The sequence below is a fragment of the Coregonus lavaretus genome, assembly GCF_964263955.1.
Source record: "Coregonus lavaretus genome assembly, chromosome: 22".
Taxonomy (NCBI): Eukaryota; Metazoa; Chordata; class Actinopteri; order Salmoniformes; family Salmonidae; genus Coregonus; species Coregonus lavaretus.
In genome coordinates, this window is record NC_140009.1 from 46,219,237 (window position 1) to 46,234,629 (window position 15,393).

The following is a 15,393-nucleotide window of genomic DNA, read 5'->3' on the forward strand; positions in this document are numbered from 1 at the left end:
TAGTGCATCTGCTATTTTTTGACAAGAATTACAGCAGATAGTAACCCACCAACAGTGCCTTTCTAAAACAGCTCTAGTTTCTGATTGGTTGATGCGATTTTGAAATCGATTGTGGATTTGAAAAGCAGAGTAGTAGGGGAAGATTTCATTAAATGATACCATTTTTCTCAAACTTGTTGCGTTAGTGGTCAAATCGGCAGTTGTTTGGAATGTAGTGCATCTGCTAATTTTTTACAAGATTTACAGCAGATAGTAACCCACCAACAGTGCCTTTCTAAAACAGCTCTAGTTTCTGATTGGTTGATGCGATTTTGAAATCGATTGTGGATTTGAAAAGCAGAGTAGTAGGGGAAGATTTCATTAAATGATACCATTTTTCTCAAACTTGTTGCGTTAGTGGTCAAATCGGCAGTTGTTTGGAATGTAGTGCATCTGCTAATTTTTGACAAGATTTACAGCAGATAGTAACCCACCAACAGTGCCTTTCTAAAACAGCTCTAGTTTCTGATTGGTTGATGCGATTTTGAAATCGATTGTGGATTTGAAAAGCAGAGTAGTAGGGGAAGATTTTATTATATGATACCATTTTTCTCAAATTTGTTGTGTTAGTGGTCAAATCGGCAGTTGTTTGGAATGTAGTGAATCTGCTAATTTTTGACAAGATTTACAGTAGATAGTAACCCACCAACAGTGCCTTTCTAAAACAGCTCTAGTTTCTGATTGGTTGATGCGATTTTGAAATCGATTGTGGATTTGAAAAGCAGAGTAGTAGGGGAAGATTTCATTATATGATACCATTATTCTCAAACTTTTTGCGTTAGTGGTCAAATCGGCAGTTGTTTGGAATGTAGTGAATCTGCTAATTTTTGACAAGATTTACAGCAGATAGTAACCCACCAACAGTGCATTTCTAAAACAGCTCTAGTTTCTGATTGGATGATGCGATTTTGAAATCGATTGTGGATTTGAAAAGCAGAGTAGTAGGGGAAGATTTCATTAAATGATACCATTTTTCTCAAACTTGTTGCGTTAGTGGTCAAATCGGCAGTTGTTTGGAATGTAGTGCATCTGCTAATTTTTGACAAGATTTACAGCAGATAGTAACCCACCAACAGTGCCTTTCTAAAACAGCTCTAGTTTCTGATTGGTTGATGCGATTTTGAAATCGATTGTGGATTTGAAAAGCAGAGTAGTAGCGGAAGATTTCATTATATGATTCCATTTCTCTCAAACTTGTTGCGTTAGTGGTCAAATCGGCAGTTGTTTGGAATGTAGTGAATCTGCTAATTTTTGACAAGATTTACAGCAGATAGTAACCCACCAACAGTGCCTTTCTAAAACAGCTCTAGTTTCTGATTGGATGATGCGATTTTGAAATCGATTGTGGATTTGAAAAGCAGAGTAGTAGGGGAAGATTTCATTATATGATACCATTATTCTCAAACTTGTTGCGTTAGTGATCAAATCGGCAGTTGTTTGGAATGTAGTGAATCTGCTAATTTTTGACAAGATTTACAGTAGATAGTAACCCACCAACAGTGCCTTTCTAAAACAGCTCTAGTTTCTGATTGGTTGATGCGATTTTGAAATCGATTGTGGATTTGAAAAGCAGAGTAGTAGGGGAAGATTTCATTATATGATACCATTTTTCTCAAACTTGTTGCGTTAGTGGTCAAATCGGCAGTTGTTTGGAATGTAGTGAATCTGCTAATTTTTGACAAGATTTACAGCAGATAGTAACCCACCAACAGTGCCTTTCTAAAACAGCTCTAGTTTCTGATTGGTTGATGCGATTTTGAAATCGATTGTGGATTTGAAAAGCAGAGTAGTAGGGGAAGATTTCATTATATGATACCATTATTCTCAAACTTGTTGCGTTAGTGGTCAAATCGGCAGTTGTTTGGAATGTAGTGAATCTGCTAATTTTTGACAAGATTTACAGCAGATAGTAACCCACCAACAGTGCCTTTCTAAAACAGCTCTAGTTTCTGATTGGTTGATGTGATTTTGAAATCGATTGTGGATTTGAAAAGCAGAGTAGTAGGGGAAGATTTCATTATATGATACAATTTTTCTCAAACTTGTTGCGTTAGTGGTCAAATCGGCAGTTGTTTGGAATGTAGTGAATCTGCTAATTTTTGACAAGATTTACAGCAGATAGTAACCCACCAACAGTGCCTTTCTAAAACAGCTCTAGTTTCTGATTGGTTGATGCGATTTTGAAATCGATTGTGGATTTGAAAAGCAGAGTAGTAGCGGAAGATTTCATTATATGATACCATTTCTCTCAAACTTGTTGCGTTAGTGGTCAAATCAGCAGTTGTTTGGAATATAGTGAATCTGCTAATTTTTGACAAGATTTACAGCAGATAGTAACCCACCAACAGTGCCTTTCTAAAACAGCTCTAGTTTCTGATTGGATGATGCGATTTTGAAATCGATTGTGGATTTGAAAAGCAGAGTAGTAGCGGAAGATTTCATTATATGATTCCATTTCTCTCAAACTTGTTGCGTTAGTGGTCAAATCGGCAGTTGTTTGGAATATAGTGAATCTGCTAATTTTTGACAAGATTTACAGCAGATAGTAACCCACCAACAGTGCCTTTCTAAAACAGCTCTAGTTTCTGATTGGATGATGCGATTTTGAAATCGATTGTGGATTTGAAAAGCAGAGTAGTAGGGGAAGATTTCATTAAATGATACCATTTTTCTCAAACTTGTTGCGTTAGTGGTCAAATCGGCAGTTGTTTGGAATGCAGTGAATCTGCTAATTTTTGACAAGATTTACAGCAGATAGTAACCCACCAACAGTGCCTTTCTAAAACAGCTCTAGTTTCTGATTGGATGATGCGATTTTGAAATCGATTGTGGATTTGAAAAGCAGAGTAGTAGGGGAAGATTTCATTAAATGATACCATTTTTCTCAAACTTGTTGCGTTAGTGGTCAAATCGGCAGTTGTTTGGAATTTAGTGCATCTGCTAATTTTTGACAAGATTTACAGCAGATAGTAACCCACCAACAGTGCCTTTCTAAAACAGCTCTAGTTTCTGATTGGTTGATGCGATTTTGAAATCGATTGTGGATTTGAAAAGCAGAGTAGTAGGGGAAGATTTTATTATATGATACCATTTTTCTCAAATTTGTTGCGTTAGTGGTCAAATCGGCAGTTGTTTGGGATGTAGTGAATCTGCTATTTTCTGACAAGATTTACAGCAGATAGTAACCCACCAACAGTGCCTTTCTAAAACAGCTCTAGTTTCTGATTGGATGATGCGATTTTGAAATCGATTGTGGATTTGAAAAGCAGAGTAGTAGGGGAAGATTTCATTAAATGATACCATTTTTCTCAAACTTGTTGCGTTAGTGGTCAAATCGGCAGTTGTTTGGAATGCAGTGAATCTGCTAATTTTTGACAAGATTTACAGCAGATAGTAACCCACCAACAGTGCCTTTCTAAAACAGCTCTAGTTTCTGATTGGATGATGCGATTTTGAAATCGATTGTGGATTTGAAAAGCAGAGTAGTAGGGGAAGATTTCATTAAATGATACCATTTTTCTCAAACTTGTTGCGTTAGTGGTCAAATCGGCAGTTGTTTGGAATGTAGTGCATCTGCTAATTTTTGACAAGATTTACAGCAGATAGTAACCCACCAACAGTGCCTTTCTAAAACAGCTCTAGTTTCTGATTGGTTGATGCGATTTTGAAATCGATTGTGGATTTGAAAAGCAGAGTAGTAGGGGAAGATTTTATTATATGATACCATTTTTCTCAAATTTGTTGCGTTAGTGGTCAAATCGGCAGTTGTTTGGGATGTAGTGAATCTGCTATTTTCTGACAAGATTTACAGCAGATAGTAACCCACCAACAGTGCCTTTCTAAAACAGCTCTAGTTTCTGATTGGTTGATGTGATTTTGAAATCGATTGTGGATTTGAAAAGCAGAGTAGTAGGGGAAGATTTCATTATTTGATACCATTATTCTCAAACTTGTTGCATTAGTGGTCAAATCGGCAGTTGTTTGGAATGTAGTGAATCTGCTAATTTTTGACAAGATTTACAGCAGATAATAACCCAACAACAGCGCCTTTCTAAAACAGCTCTAGTTTCTGATTGGTTGATACGATTTTGAAATCGATTGTGGATTTGAAAAGCAGAGTAGTAGGGGAAGATTTCATTATATGATACCATTTTTCTCAAACTTGTTGCGTTAGTGGTCAAATCGGCAGTTGTTTGGAATGTAGTTAACCTGCTAATTTTTTACAAGATTTACAGCAGATAGTAACCCACCAACAGTGCCTTTCTAAAACAGCTCTAGTTTCTGATTGGATGATGCGATTTTGAAATCGATTGTGGATTTGAAAAGCAGAGTAGTAGGGGAAGATTTCATTATATGATACCATTTTTCTCAAACTTGTTGCGTTAGTGGTCAAATCGGCAGTTGTTTGGAATGTAGTGAATCTGCTAATTTTTGACAAGATTTACAGCAGATAGTAACCCACCAACAGTGCCTTTCTAAAACAGCTCTAGTTTCTGATTGGATGATGCGATTTTGAAATCGATTGTGGATTTGAAAAGCAGAGTAGTAGGGGAAGATTTCTTTATATGATAACATTTTTCTCAAACTTGTTGCGTTAGTGGTCAAATCGGCAGTTGTTTGGAATGTAGTGAATCTGCTAATTTTTCACAAGATTTACAGGAGTTAGTAACCCACCAACAGTGCCTTTCTAAAACAGCTCTAGTTTCTGATTGGTTGATGCGATTTTGAAATCGATTGTGGATTTGAAAAGCAGAGTAGTAGGGGAAGATTTTATTATATGATAAAAAAATTCTCAAATTTGTTGCGTTAGTGGTCAAATCGGCAGTTGTTTGGGATGTAGTGAATCTGCTATTTTCTGACAAGATTTACAGCAGATAGTAACCCACCAACAGTGCCTTTTAAAACAGCTCTAGTTTCTGAGTGGTTGATGCGATTTTGAAATCGATTGTGGATTTGAAAAGCAGAGTAGTAGGGGAAGATTTCATTATATGATACCATTATTCTCAAACTTGTTGCGTTAGTGATCAAATCGGCAGTTGTTTGGAATGTAGTGAATCTGCTAATTTTTCACAAGATTTACAGGAGTTAGTAACCCACCAACAGTGCCTTTCTAAAACAGCTCTAGTTTCTGATTGGTTGATGCGATTTTGAAATCGATTGTGGATTTGAAAAGCAGAGTAGTAGGGGAAGATTTTATTATATGATAAAAAAATTCTCAAATTTGTTGCGTTAGTGGTCAAATCGGCAGTTGTTTGGGATGTAGTGAATCTGCTATTTTCTGACAAGATTTACAGCAGATAGTAACCCACCAACAGTGCCTTTTAAAACAGCTCTAGTTTCTGAGTGGTTGATGCGATTTTGAAATCAATTGTGGATTTGAAAAGCAGAGTAGTAGGGGAAGATTTCATTATATGATACCATTATTCTCAAACTTGTTGCGTTAGTGATCAAATCGGCAGTTGTTTAGAATGTAGTGAATCTGCTAATTTTTGACAAGATTTACAGTAGATAGTAACCCACCAACAGTGCCTTTCTAAAACAGCTCTAGTTTCTGATTGGTTGATGCGATTTTGAAATCGATTGTGGATTTGAAAAGCAGAGTAGTAGGGGAAGATTTCATTATATGATACCATTATTCTCAAACTTGTTGCGTTAGTGATCAAATCGGCAGTTGTTTAGAATGTAGTGAATCTGCTAATTTTTGACAAGATTTACAGTAGATAGTAACCCACCAACAGTGCCTTTCTAAAACAGCTCTAGTTTCTGATTGGTTGATGCGATTTTGAAATCGATTGTGGATTTGAAAAGCAGAGTAGTAGGGGAAGATTTCATTATATGATACAATTTTTCTCAAACTTGTTGCGTTAGTGGTCAAATCGGCAGTTGTTTGGAATGTAGTGAATCTACTAATTTTTGACAAGATTTACAGCAGATAGTAACCCACCAACAGTGCCTTTCTAAAACAGTTCTAGTTTCTGATTGGTTGATGCGATTTTGAAATCGATTGTGGATTTGAAAAGCAGAGTAGTAGCGGAAGATTTCATTATATGATACCATTTCTCTCAAACTTGTTGCGTTAGTGGTCAAATCGGCAGTTGTTTGGAATATAGTGAATCTGCTAATTTTTGACAAGATTTACAGCAGATAATAACCCACCAACAGTGCCTTTCTAAAACAGCTCTAGTTTCTGATTGGATGATGCGATTTTGAAATCGATTGTGGATTTGAAAAGCAGAGTAGTAGCGGAAGATTTCATTATATGATTCCATTTCTCTCAAACTTGTTGCGTTAGTGGTCAAATCGGCAGTTGTTTGGAATATAGTGAATCTGCTAATTTTTGACAAGATTTACAGCAGATAGTAACCCACCAACAGTGCCTTTCTAAAACAGCTCTAGTTTCTGATTGGATGATGCGATTTTGAAATCGATTGTGGATTTGAAAAGCAGAGTAGTAGGGGAAGATTTCATTAAATGATACCATTTTTCTCAAACTTGTTGCGTTAGTGGTCAAATCGGCAGTTGTTTGGAATGCAGTGAATCTGCTAATTTTTGACAAGATTTAAAGCAGATAGTAACCCACCAACAGTGCCTTTCTAAAACAGCTCTAGTTTCTGATTGGATGATGCGATTTTGAAATCGATTGTGGATTTGAAAAGCAGAGTAGTAGGGGAAGATTTCATTAAATGATACCATTTTTCTCAAACTTGTTGCGTTAGTGGTCAAATCGGCAGTTGTTTGGAATGTAGTGCATCTGCTAATTTTTGACAAGATTTACAGCAGATAGTAACCCACCAACAGTGCCTTTCTAAAACAGCTCTAGTTTCTGATTGGTTGATGCGATTTTGAAATCGATTGTGGATTTGAAAAGCAGAGTAGTAGGGGAAGATTTCATTATATGATACCATTATTCTCAAACTTTTTGCGTTAGTGGTCAAATCGGCAGTTGTTTGGAATGTAGTGAATCTGCTAATTTTTGACAAGATTTACAGCAGATAGTAACCCACCAACAGTGCCTTTCTAAAACAGCTCTAGTTTCTGATTGGTTGATGCGATTTTGAAATCGATTGTGGATTTGAAAAGCAGAGTAGTAGGGGAAGATTTTATTATATGATACAATTTTTCTCAAATTTGTTGCGTTAGTGGTCAAATCGGCAGTTGTTTGGGATGTAGTGAATCTGCTATTTTCTGACAAGATTTACAGCAGATAGTAACCCACCAACAGTGCCTTTCTAAAACAGCTCTAGTTTCTGATTGGTTGATGCGATTTTGAAATCGATTGTGGATTTGAAAAGCAGAGTAGTAGGGGAAGATTTCATTATATGATACCATTTTTCTCAAACTTGTTGCGTTAGTGGTCAAATCGGCAGTTGTTTGGAATGTAGTGAATCTGCTAATTTTTGACAAGATTTACAGCAGATAGTAACCCACCAACAGTGCCTTTCTAAAACAGCTCTAGTTTCTGATTGGTTGATGCGATTTTGAAATCGATTGTGGATTTGAAAAGCAGAGTAGTAGCGGAAGATTTCATTATATGATACCATTTCTCTCAAACTTGTTGCGTTAGTGGTCAAATCGGCAGTTGTTTGGAATATAGTGAATCTGCTAATTTTTGACAAGATTTACAGCAGATAGTAACCCACCAACAGTGCCTTTCTAAAACAGCTCTAGTTACTGATTGGATGATGCGATTTTGAAATCGATTGTGGATTTGAAAAGCAGAGTAGTAGCGGAAGATTTCATTAAATGATACCATTTTTCTCAAACTTGTTGTGTTAGTGGTCAAATCTGCAGTTGTTTGGAATGTAGTGAATCTGCTAATTTTTGACAAGATTTACAGCAGATAGTAACCCACCAACAGTGCCTTTCTAAAACAGCTCTAGTTTCTGATTGGATGATGCGATTTTGAAATCGATTGTGGATTTGAAAAGCAGAGTAGTAGGGGAAGATTTCATTAAATGATACCATTTTTCTCAAACTTGTTGCGTTAGTGGTCAAATCGGCAGTTGTTTGGAATGTAGTGAATCTGCTAATTTTTGACAAGATTTACAGCAGATAGTAACCCACCAACAGTGCCTTTCTAAAACAGCTCTAGTTTCTGATTGGTTGATGCGATTTTGAAATCGATTGTGGATTTGAAAAGCAGAGTAGTAGGGGAAGATTTTATTATATGATACCATTTTTCTCAAACTTGTTGCGTTAGTGGTCAAATCGGCAGTTGTTTGGAATGTAGTGAATCTGCTAATTTTTGACAAGATTTACAGGAGATAGTAACCCACCAACAGTGCCTTTCTAAAACAGCTCTAGTTTCTGATTGGTTGATGCTATTTTGAAATCGATTGTGGATTTGAAAAGCAGAGTAGTAGGGGAAGATTTTATTATATGATAAAAAAAATCTCAAATTTGTTGCGTTAGTGGTCAAATCGGCAGTTGTTTGGGATGTAGTGAATCTGCTATTTTCTGACAAGATTTACAGCAGATAGTAACCCACCAACAGTGCCTTTTAAAACAGCTCTAGTTTCTGATTGGTTGATGCGATTTTGAAATCGATTGTGGATTTGAAAAGCAGAGTAGTAGGGGAAGATTTCATTTTATGATACCATTATTCTCAAACTTGTTGCGTTAGTGGTCAAATCGGCAGTTGTTTGGAATGTAGTGAATCTGCTAATTTTTGACAAGATTTACAGTAGATAGTAACCCACCAACAGTGCCTTTCTAAAACAGCTCTATTTTCTGATTGGTTGATGCGATTTTGAAATCGATTGTGGATTTGAAAAGCAGAGTAGTAGGGGAAGATTTCATTATATGATACCATTATTCTCAAACTTTTTGCGTTAGTGGTCAAATCGGCAGTTGTTTGGAATGTAGTGAATCTGCTAATTTTTGACAAGATTTACAGCAGATAGTAACCCACCAACAGTGCATTTCTAAAACAGCTCTAGTTTCTGATTGGATGATGCGATTTTGAAATCGATTGTGGATTTGAAAAGCAGAGTAGTAGGGGAAGATTTCATTAAATGATACCATTTTTCTCAAACTTGTTGCGTTAGTGGTCAAATCGGCAGTTGTTTGGAATGTAGTGCATCTGCTATTTTTTGACAAGAATTACAGCAGATAGTAACCCACCAACAGTGCCTTTCTAAAACAGCTCTAGTTTCTGATTGGTTGATGCGATTTTGAAATCGATTGTGGATTTGAAAAGCAGAGTAGTAGGGGAAGATTTCATTAAATGATACCATTTTTCTCAAACTTGTTGCGTTAGTGGTCAAATCGGCAGTTGTTTGGAATGTAGTGCATCTGCTAATTTTTGACAAGATTTACAGCAGATAGTAACCCACCAACAGTGCCTTTCTAAAACAGCTCTAGTTTCTGATTGGTTGATGCGATTTTGAAATCGATTGTGGATTTGAAAAGCAGAGTAGTAGGGGAAGATTTTATTATATGATACCATTTTTCTCAAATTTGTTGTGTTAGTGGTCAAATCGGCAGTTGTTTGGAATGTAGTGAATCTGCTAATTTTTGACAAGATTTACAGTAGATAGTAACCCACCAACAGTGCCTTTCTAAAACAGCTCTAGTTTCTGATTGGTTGATGCGATTTTGAAATCGATTGTGGATTTGAAAAGCAGAGTAGTAGGGGAAGATTTCATTATATGATACCATTATTCTCAAACTTTTTGCGTTAGTGGTCAAATCGGCAGTTGTTTGGAATGTAGTGAATCTGCTAATTTTTGACAAGATTTACAGCAGATAGTAACCCACCAACAGTGCATTTCTAAAACAGCTCTAGTTTCTGATTGGATGATGCGATTTTGAAATCGATTGTGGATTTGAAAAGCAGAGTAGTAGGGGAAGATTTCATTAAATGATACCATTTTTCTCAAACTTGTTGCGTTAGTGGTCAAATCGGCAGTTGTTTGGAATGTAGTGCATCTGCTAATTTTTGACAAGATTTACAGCAGATAGTAACCCACCAACAGTGCCTTTCTAAAACAGCTCTAGTTTCTGATTGGTTGATGCGATTTTGAAATCGATTGTGGATTTGAAAAGCAGAGTAGTAGGGGAAGATTTTATTATATGATACCATTTTTCTCAAATTTGTTGCGTTAGTGGTCAAATCGGCAGTTGTTTGGGATGTAGTGAATCTGCTATTTTCTGACAAGATTTACAGCAGATAGTAACCCACCAACAGTGCCTTTCTAAAACAGCTCTAGTTTCTGATTGGATGATGCGATTTTGAAATCGATTGTGGATTTGAAAAGCAGAGTAGTAGCGGAAGATTTCATTATATGATTCCATTTCTCTCAAACTTGTTGCGTTAGTGGTCAAATCGGCAGTTGTTTGGAATGTAGTGAATCTGCTAATTTTTGACAAGATTTACAGCAGATAGTAACCCACCAACAGTGCCTTTCTAAAACAGCTCTAGTTTCTGATTGGATGATGCGATTTTGAAATCGATTGTGGATTTGAAAAGCAGAGTAGTAGGGGAAGATTTCATTATATGATACCATTATTCTCAAACTTGTTGCGTTAGTGATCAAATCGGCAGTTGTTTGGAATGTAGTGAATCTGCTAATTTTTGACAAGATTTACAGTAGATAGTAACCCACCAACAGTGCCTTTCTAAAACAGCTCTAGTTTCTGATTGGTTGATGCGATTTTGAAATCGATTGTGGATTTGAAAAGCAGAGTAGTAGGGGAAGATTTCATTATATGATACCATTTTTCTCAAACTTGTTGCGTTAGTGGTCAAATCGGCAGTTGTTTGGAATGTAGTGAATCTGCTAATTTTTGACAAGATTTACAGCAGATAGTAACCCACCAACAGTGCCTTTCTAAAACAGCTCTAGTTTCTGATTGGTTGATGCGATTTTGAAATCGATTGTGGATTTGAAAAGCAGAGTAGTAGGGGAAGATTTCATTATATGATACCATTATTCTCAAACTTGTTGCGTTAGTGGTCAAATCGGCAGTTGTTTGGAATGTAGTGAATCTGCTAATTTTTGACAAGATTTACAGCAGATAGTAACCCACCAACAGTGCCTTTCTAAAACAGCTCTAGTTTCTGATTGGTTGATGTGATTTTGAAATCGATTGTGGATTTGAAAAGCAGAGTAGTAGGGGAAGATTTCATTATATGATACAATTTTTCTCAAACTTGTTGCGTTAGTGGTCAAATCGGCAGTTGTTTGGAATGTAGTGAATCTGCTAATTTTTGACAAGATTTACAGCAGATAGTAACCCACCAACAGTGCCTTTCTAAAACAGCTCTAGTTTCTGATTGGTTGATGCGATTTTGAAATCGATTGTGGATTTGAAAAGCAGAGTAGTAGCGGAAGATTTCATTATATGATACCATTTCTCTCAAACTTGTTGCGTTAGTGGTCAAATCAGCAGTTGTTTGGAATATAGTGAATCTGCTAATTTTTGACAAGATTTACAGCAGATAGTAACCCACCAACAGTGCCTTTCTAAAACAGCTCTAGTTTCTGATTGGATGATGCGATTTTGAAATCGATTGTGGATTTGAAAAGCAGAGTAGTAGCGGAAGATTTCATTATATGATTCCATTTCTCTCAAACTTGTTGCGTTAGTGGTCAAATCGGCAGTTGTTTGGAATATAGTGAATCTGCTAATTTTTGACAAGATTTACAGCAGATAGTAACCCACCAACAGTGCCTTTCTAAAACAGCTCTAGTTTCTGATTGGATGATGCGATTTTGAAATCGATTGTGGATTTGAAAAGCAGAGTAGTAGGGGAAGATTTCATTAAATGATACCATTTTTCTCAAACTTGTTGCGTTAGTGGTCAAATCGGCAGTTGTTTGGAATGCAGTGAATCTGCTAATTTTTGACAAGATTTACAGCAGATAGTAACCCACCAACAGTGCCTTTCTAAAACAGCTCTAGTTTCTGATTGGATGATGCGATTTTGAAATCGATTGTGGATTTGAAAAGCAGAGTAGTAGGGGAAGATTTCATTAAATGATACCATTTTTCTCAAACTTGTTGCGTTAGTGGTCAAATCGGCAGTTGTTTGGAATTTAGTGCATCTGCTAATTTTTGACAAGATTTACAGCAGATAGTAACCCACCAACAGTGCCTTTCTAAAACAGCTCTAGTTTCTGATTGGTTGATGCGATTTTGAAATCGATTGTGGATTTGAAAAGCAGAGTAGTAGGGGAAGATTTTATTATATGATACCATTTTTCTCAAATTTGTTGCGTTAGTGGTCAAATCGGCAGTTGTTTGGGATGTAGTGAATCTGCTATTTTCTGACAAGATTTACAGCAGATAGTAACCCACCAACAGTGCCTTTCTAAAACAGCTCTAGTTTCTGATTGGATGATGCGATTTTGAAATCGATTGTGGATTTGAAAAGCAGAGTAGTAGGGGAAGATTTCATTAAATGATACCATTTTTCTCAAACTTGTTGCGTTAGTGGTCAAATCGGCAGTTGTTTGGAATGCAGTGAATCTGCTAATTTTTGACAAGATTTACAGCAGATAGTAACCCACCAACAGTGCCTTTCTAAAACAGCTCTAGTTTCTGATTGGATGATGCGATTTTGAAATCGATTGTGGATTTGAAAAGCAGAGTAGTAGGGGAAGATTTCATTAAATGATACCATTTTTCTCAAACTTGTTGCGTTAGTGGTCAAATCGGCAGTTGTTTGGAATGTAGTGCATCTGCTAATTTTTGACAAGATTTACAGCAGATAGTAACCCACCAACAGTGCCTTTCTAAAACAGCTCTAGTTTCTGATTGGTTGATGCGATTTTGAAATCGATTGTGGATTTGAAAAGCAGAGTAGTAGGGGAAGATTTTATTATATGATACCATTTTTCTCAAATTTGTTGCGTTAGTGGTCAAATCGGCAGTTGTTTGGGATGTAGTGAATCTGCTATTTTCTGACAAGATTTACAGCAGATAGTAACCCACCAACAGTGCCTTTCTAAAACAGCTCTAGTTTCTGATTGGTTGATGTGATTTTGAAATCGATTGTGGATTTGAAAAGCAGAGTAGTAGGGGAAGATTTCATTATTTGATACCATTATTCTCAAACTTGTTGCATTAGTGGTCAAATCGGCAGTTGTTTGGAATGTAGTGAATCTGCTAATTTTTGACAAGATTTACAGCAGATAATAACCCAACAACAGCGCCTTTCTAAAACAGCTCTAGTTTCTGATTGGTTGATACGATTTTGAAATCGATTGTGGATTTGAAAAGCAGAGTAGTAGGGGAAGATTTCATTATATGATACCATTTTTCTCAAACTTGTTGCGTTAGTGGTCAAATCGGCAGTTGTTTGGAATGTAGTTAACCTGCTAATTTTTTACAAGATTTACAGCAGATAGTAACCCACCAACAGTGCCTTTCTAAAACAGCTCTAGTTTCTGATTGGATGATGCGATTTTGAAATCGATTGTGGATTTGAAAAGCAGAGTAGTAGGGGAAGATTTCATTATATGATACCATTTTTCTCAAACTTGTTGCGTTAGTGGTCAAATCGGCAGTTGTTTGGAATGTAGTGAATCTGCTAATTTTTGACAAGATTTACAGCAGATAGTAACCCACCAACAGTGCCTTTCTAAAACAGCTCTAGTTTCTGATTGGATGATGCGATTTTGAAATCGATTGTGGATTTGAAAAGCAGAGTAGTAGGGGAAGATTTCTTTATATGATAACATTTTTCTCAAACTTGTTGCGTTAGTGGTCAAATCGGCAGTTGTTTGGAATGTAGTGAATCTGCTAATTTTTCACAAGATTTACAGGAGTTAGTAACCCACCAACAGTGCCTTTCTAAAACAGCTCTAGTTTCTGATTGGTTGATGCGATTTTGAAATCGATTGTGGATTTGAAAAGCAGAGTAGTAGGGGAAGATTTTATTATATGATAAAAAAATTCTCAAATTTGTTGCGTTAGTGGTCAAATCGGCAGTTGTTTGGGATGTAGTGAATCTGCTATTTTCTGACAAGATTTACAGCAGATAGTAACCCACCAACAGTGCCTTTTAAAACAGCTCTAGTTTCTGAGTGGTTGATGCGATTTTGAAATCGATTGTGGATTTGAAAAGCAGAGTAGTAGGGGAAGATTTCATTATATGATACCATTATTCTCAAACTTGTTGCGTTAGTGATCAAATCGGCAGTTGTTTGGAATGTAGTGAATCTGCTAATTTTTGACAAGATTTACAGTAGATATTAACCCACCAACAGTGCCTTTCTAAAACAGCTCTAGTTTCTGATTGGTTGATGCGATTTTGAAATCGATTGTGGATTTGAAAAGCAGAGTAGTAGGGGAAGATTTCATTATATGATACCATTTTTCTCAAACTTGTTGCGTTAGTGGTCAAATCGGCAGTTGTTTGGAATGTAGTGAATCTGCTAATTTTTCACAAGATTTACAGGAGTTAGTAACCCACCAACAGTGCCTTTCTAAAACAGCTCTAGTTTCTGATTGGTTGATGCGATTTTGAAATCGATTGTGGATTTGAAAAGCAGAGTAGTAGGGGAAGATTTTATTATATGATAAAAAAATTCTCAAATTTGTTGCGTTAGTGGTCAAATCGGCAGTTGTTTGGGATGTAGTGAATCTGCTATTTTCTGACAAGATTTACAGCAGATAGTAACCCACCAACAGTGCCTTTTAAAACAGCTCTAGTTTCTGAGTGGTTGATGCGATTTTGAAATCAATTGTGGATTTGAAAAGCAGAGTAGTAGGGGAAGATTTCATTATATGATACCATTATTCTCAAACTTGTTGCGTTAGTGATCAAATCGGCAGTTGTTTAGAATGTAGTGAATCTGCTAATTTTTGACAAGATTTACAGTAGATAGTAACCCACCAACAGTGCCTTTCTAAAACAGCTCTAGTTTCTGATTGGTTGATGCGATTTTGAAATCGATTGTGGATTTGAAAAGCAGAGTAGTAGGGGAAGATTTCATTATATGATACCATTATTCTCAAACTTGTTGCGTTAGTGATCAAATCGGCAGTTGTTTAGAATGTAGTGAATCTGCTAATTTTTGACAAGATTTACAGTAGATAGTAACCCACCAACAGTGCCTTTCTAAAACAGCTCTAGTTTCTGATTGGTTGATGCGATTTTGAAATCGATTGTGGATTTGAAAAGCAGAGTAGTAGGGGAAGATTTCATTATATGATACAATTTTTCTCAAACTTGTTGCGTTAGTGGTCAAATCGGCAGTTGTTTGGAATGTAGTGAATCTACTAATTTTTGACAAGATTTACAGCAGATAGTAACCCACCAACAGTGCCTTTCTAAAACAGTTCTAGTTTCTGATTGGTTGATGCGATTTTGAAATCGATTGTGGATTTGAAAAGCAGAGTAGT